The following is a 6,275-nucleotide window of genomic DNA, read 5'->3' on the forward strand; positions in this document are numbered from 1 at the left end:
AAGAAGAGGCACCTCAAAGCGTCGCAGTATCTTAGTAATGATACTGCCATAAGGACGCAAGTGATGGTTAACTGCAGGAGTACTCAACATGTGCCGCACAATAACATACCCGAGGTTAGTAGGACGATCTGAAAGTAGGCTATCTAGTAGGCCAACTAGTAGGCCAACGTCCAACCTCGTAACCTCATCCGAGTGACCCTTCCTAGGTGTCACTATGTGCTGTAAAATAGTGTGAAGAATACGAACTTGGAGAGGTAAAAGTTGAGACCGAAAAGGAAGCAAATAGATCTCATCAGACAAGTCTCGACGACGACATATATTACAGACTCCATCAGTATGACAAAAACTGTCAAAGAAAAGGGTTTTCCTAGAAGTGTAAATATCATGCCCTTCACTAGAGATACCAAGAAAGTCAGCTAGGTCCGCATCATCAAACTCTATAGGCACACCGCCAACTTGAGTAACTATCCTATTTAGGCGAGTTGCGGAGATTTTCATGTTCGAATAAAAAACTCGCACTAAATTGGGATAAACTCGATCATCAAAGTCAATGACAGACTCCCAAGGCTGAAGCATATCCCGAATGCTTCTACCACATACAACTAAGTTATTGAAATCATCAATTTCAACATAGAAGGAGTCAAGTACCTTTCGACCATCGAAGCGATCCTCGAACCGCTTGGCCAAGGAAGGCGTGGGGAAATGAATTCTTGCAAATTCAGAGACTTCCCGTGGTGGTATAGGATTCCTTGGAGGCACAGATTTTCGCCTGAGATTTCTCCGAAGGGGTGCAGCCATGGAGAAGCACAATGGAGTGTGAAAAATGAGGCAGAGATGTCATGAGAAGAAAATGAATCGATGATTTGCTTAGGAATGAGTAGAGGATGTGATTTTGATGCTCAATTTGGTTGAAGAAGGGGAAGAATCGGATTAAAAACGAAGAAACCCGACCCGCGGCAGTTAGGGTTTTGATTTGGGATTTTTCAGTTTTGGGCTTGATTTGAAGTTTTGAATCGGTGAAAGTGTTCTAAGGGTGATAAGAAATGATGTTGTAGGTTTGATCTTGCAAGAAAAACAAGAAAAATGAGGGTTTGAGGGTAGAGGAACCTTCGATTGCGCAACAATGGCCGAAATGGTGAAAGGGCAACTGCAGAAGGAGAAGAAAAACCTTTGAACAATTTTATAATCGCGAAAACGATTAACCGTTTATTTAAACGGTTAATGGGTAACTTCCAGAGGCTAAAGAATACGCAACGGTGAAAGCTTAAGTGCTTAACGGCTAAGGAGTAACTGTTAGAGAACTCTCTATTTTTAAACGATTTACTGATTGCATCAAACGGTGAAAGAGCAAAAAGACAGACACATAATCTCGTTTCTGGAATAAAATGGTTCACCGTTTATTGGAAACGGTTATCCGTTTATTTTATCTATAATTTCGCACATTTGATTTAATTTTTTGCCAGCAAATAATACATTCCAAGATCATTTAATTGATTTAAAAATGTTTTATAAGCCATTTTAATGCATGATTCATGAACATCTATTCAAGCAATTAATTCATATAATCAATCAAGAATTAACAAAGCAAATACATCATTTGACTATCAAGCTCAAGCATTTCATAAATATTAAATCACAAATAAGTCAATCAATTCAGTACACTCAATAGCATGAATAAAGATGTTAATGCGAAAATTTCATCATCCCAAGTTCATGCCGAATTTTGGAAAATTATTCTTCGCAAAGTGGTTTTGTAAAAATATCGGCAAGTTGTTTTTTCGTAAAAATAAACTCTAATGCAATATCTCCCTTTTGAACATGATCTCTCAAGAAATGATGTCTAATTTCTATATTCTTGGTTCTAGAGTGTTGAATGAGATTCTTTGAAAGATTTATAGTACTAGTATTATCACACTTAATAGGAATTTGTTCAAGATTAATGCCATAATCTCTAAGTGTTTGTTTCATCCAAAGTGCTTGTGCACAACAACTTCCGGCAGCTATATATTCAGCCTCGGTACTTGAAAGTGCAACAGAATTTTGTTTCTTGCTAAACCAGTGAGTGTCCTAGAATATAGCAAGTTCCACTAGTGCTTTTCCTATCCACTTTATAACCGGCAAAGTCCGCATCCGAATAACATGTTAAATCTATATGAGTTCCCCTAGGATACCAAAGGCCAATATCTATGGTTCCACTCAAATAACGTAAAATTCTTTTAACAACAAGCAAATGGGATTCCTTGGGACATGATTAATGGGATTCCTTGGGACATGATTGAAATCTTGCACACAAACATACACTAAACATGATATCGGGTCTACTTGCAGTCAAATAAAGTAGAGATCCTATCATACCTCGATACATTTTGATATCCACTTCTTTGCCTTTTTCATCTTTGTCTAGCTTGGTTGTTGTGCTCATTGGTGTATTTTTGGTCTTTGAGTCATCAATGCCGAATCGTTTGAGTAGATCTTTTACGTAATTGGCTTGATTTATGAAAATTTCTTCCTCATTTTGTTTGATTTGAAGTCCAAGGAAGTACTTCAACTCTCCCATCATACTCATCTCAAATTCTTTGCTCATACACGATGAAAATTCTTTACACAACAACTCATTAGTAGAACCAAAAATAATATCATCAACATAAATTTGAACAATGAGTATATCTTGGTTCTTATACTTAACAAATATAGTGGTATCCGCTTTACCCATTGAAAAATCATTTTCTAACAAGAAATTCTTAAGGATATCATACCATGCTCTAGGTGCTTGTTTTAATCTATACAATGCTTTAAACAACTTATAAACATAATTTGAAAATTTTTCATTTTCAAAACCAGGGGGTTGTTTTACAAATACTTCTTCCATAATAAAATCATTCAAAAAAGCACTTTTCACATCCATTTGAAATAAAATGAAATCTTTATGACATGCAAATACTAACAATATTCTAATTGATTCTAGTATAGCTACGGGTGCAAATGTTTCATCAAAATCAATTCCTTCTTCTTTGTTGTAACCTTGAGCCACTAATCTAGCTTTATTTCTTACAACCACACCGGATTCATCTATTTTATTTCTAAATATCCATTTAGTACCTATAACGGATTGATGTTCCGGTTTAGGAACTAATTCCCATACATTGTTTCTTTCAAATTGATTTAACTCCTCTTGCATTGCCATAATCCAAGATTCATCATTTTCCGCATCTGCAAAGGATTTGGGTTCAATTTGAGAAATAAATGCATTATGCTCACAAATATTTCTAAGAGATGATCTAGTTGTAATACCTCGTGACGGATCTCCTAAAATTGCATCCTTAGGGTGAGAAGAAACATACCTCTACTCCTTGGGGAGTGATTGAGATGCACCTTCATTTTGCTCTACATTCATTTCTTCATGTTGCTCATCTTGATTCCCATGAGACGCATCCTTGAGGTTATAGTTTGATGATTCTTTTTGTAAGTCTTCATCTACATCTTTATCAACAACTTTCTCCGTAGAGGAGGGGTTAGACTCATTAAAGGTAACATGCATAGATTCTTCTACAACTAATGTATTTTTGTTATAAACTCTATAAGCTTTGCTTGAGTTTGAATATCCAAGAAAAATACCAACATTAAATTTTGGATCAAATTTGCCAAGATTGTCTTTTGTGTTCAAAATAAAACATTTGCATCCAAACACTTTGAAATAATCAATGTTGGGTTTTCTATGTTTCCAAAGCTCATATGGAGTTTTGTTAAGGTTAGGTTTAATCAACACACGATTTAAAACATAACAAGCGGTGTTGACGACCTCGGCCCAAAAATACTTAGGCAAAGAATTTTCATTCAATATAGTTCTAGTCATTTCTTGAATGGATCTATTCTTTCTCTCAACAACTCCATTTTGTTGTGGAGTTCTAGGTGATGAAAATTGATGCTCAATACCAAAGTCATTACAAAAAATCTCAAATGCATGATTTTCAAACTCCCCTCCATGATCACTCTTAATGCATGCAATACCATACCCTTTTTCATTTTGTATTTTCTTACAAAGCACTTTAAAGGCATCAAGAGCATCATCCTTATTGGCTAAGAATAATACCCAAGTATATCTAGAATAATCATCCACTATCACAAATGCATAATATTTGCCATTTAAACTATCATATCTAGAGGGCCCAAATAAATTTATGTGAAGAAGTTGAAGTGGTTTTGAAGTAGAAATATGATTTTTATTTTTGAAAGATATTTTGATTTGTTTTCCAAATTGACAAGCTTCGCAAATCTTACCTTTTTGAAAACCAATTTTTGGAAGACCTTTAACTAAATCATTTTTCAAATTTTTTGAAATCAAATCCATACTTGCATGTCCTGACCTTCTATGCCATAACCAACTATCATCATGCAATGCCGAAAAACATTTATCAAGAGTATATGCGCATTCTATGTCAATGATATACACATTACCACATCTATTCCCAACAAATAAGATCTTGCTATCACATGAATTCTCAATAACACAACTAAATTTATCAAAGATAATTTTATAACCTTTGTCACATAATTGGCTAATACTAATTAAGTTTTGTTTCAAGTTCTCAACCAAACATACATTCTCAATTAGAGTTGAGGAAACTTTACCAACATTTCCAATTCCAAGAACTTTTCCTTTTGAGTTGTCTCCAAAAGATACGTCTCCACCATTTTCAATTATGGTGAAGCTTGAGAACCATGCATAATTTTCGATCATGTGCCTTGAACAACCACTGTCCAAGTACCATTTATTTTTCTTCTTCTTTAAGCCCTACAAAGAAAATCTCAAGTTTTAGATATCCAAAACTTTTTGGGTCCTTGAGAGTTACCAATGATTCCTTTTGGAACCCAAAACATTTGACACCATAATATGCATTCCTTTTCATGGGACATCTATATTTCATGTGACCGTTTTGATTACAATAATGACAAACAATCTTATGATCACTTGTGGAGGTATCTTTAACAAAATAACTATTATAATATTTTTGCTTCAAGTTAGGCTTATACCCAAGTCCTCCTTTATCAAAAACACATTTTTGTGAGTTAAGCATATTATCCAACATCTTTTGCCTATTTGTAAATTTCAAAACAATCTCATTCAACTCATTACTCTTTTTCTTGAGCATTTCGTTTTCATTTTTCAACTCATCTATGTGTGATTCTAAATGCTCATTTGAGATGCTAGGTTTCTCATTTGATAATGTAATTTCATCATGCAATGTTTTGTTCCCTACTTCTAGGCATGCAATTCTTGCATTTAGAGATTCATTTTCATTTTTAAGCTTTGTCATTTCCTTTTTAAGATATACATTCTTTTTACCAATCTTCATCAACTCATTATGCAAATCTTTAAAAGCATCATACAATTCATCATAGGTGGGATCACTTACCTCATTGAGATCATCATCCCCTCATATTGCCATAAGTTCTAGGTTTAATACTTCTTGCAATTCTTCTTCATCACTTGAATCTTCCTCGCTATCATCCCAAGTTGCAACCATTGCTTTCTTCTTGAGTTTGTTGATAAGTGGGCACTCCGATCTTATATGACCAGGCTTCTTGCATTCATAGCATGTGATTGCCTCTTTCTTCTCCCTATGGTTCTTGAAGTTTCTGAAATTTCTTCGCTCTCCGATTTTCTTGAAGAATTTTCTAAACCTACTTGCTAGCATGGCTAGCTCTTCATCATCCGGTTCACTCTCCCCATCACTCTCATATTTTGAAGCTTTGAGAGCAATGCTTTTCTTCTTCTCCTCATGCCCTTTTTCTGCTGCCAAATCTTCTTCATATGAAATGAGAGAACCAATTAAATCATTAAGAGATAAAGTATTTAAATCTTTGGCCTCTTCAATAGCGGTTCTTTTTTGTCTCCATTCTTTCAGAAGTGACCTAATGATTTTCTTAACTTTTTCGCTATTTGAGAAGGTCTTTCCTAAGGCTCATAGAGTGTTTACTATGTCCGTAAATCTCGTATACATAGAGTACACACTCTCATTTTGTTCCATTTGGAACAACTCATATTGTCGAGTGTACCTACTAATTTTTTACTCTTTCACTTGATTTGTGCCTTCATAAACTACTTCAAGTTTGTGCCAAATTTCATTAGCACTTTTACAACTAGATACTCGCTGAAATTCTTTCTTATCAAGTGCACAAAATAAAGGATTCATAACTTTAGAATTTAAAGAAGCTTTTCTCTTTTCCAACTCATTCCATTCCCTTGAAGGTTTTGGAATATCTTCCCCGAATTC

Source organism: Citrus sinensis, chromosome 5 (genome assembly GCF_022201045.2).
Source record: "Citrus sinensis cultivar Valencia sweet orange chromosome 5, DVS_A1.0, whole genome shotgun sequence".
Taxonomy (NCBI): Eukaryota; Viridiplantae; Streptophyta; class Magnoliopsida; order Sapindales; family Rutaceae; genus Citrus; species Citrus sinensis.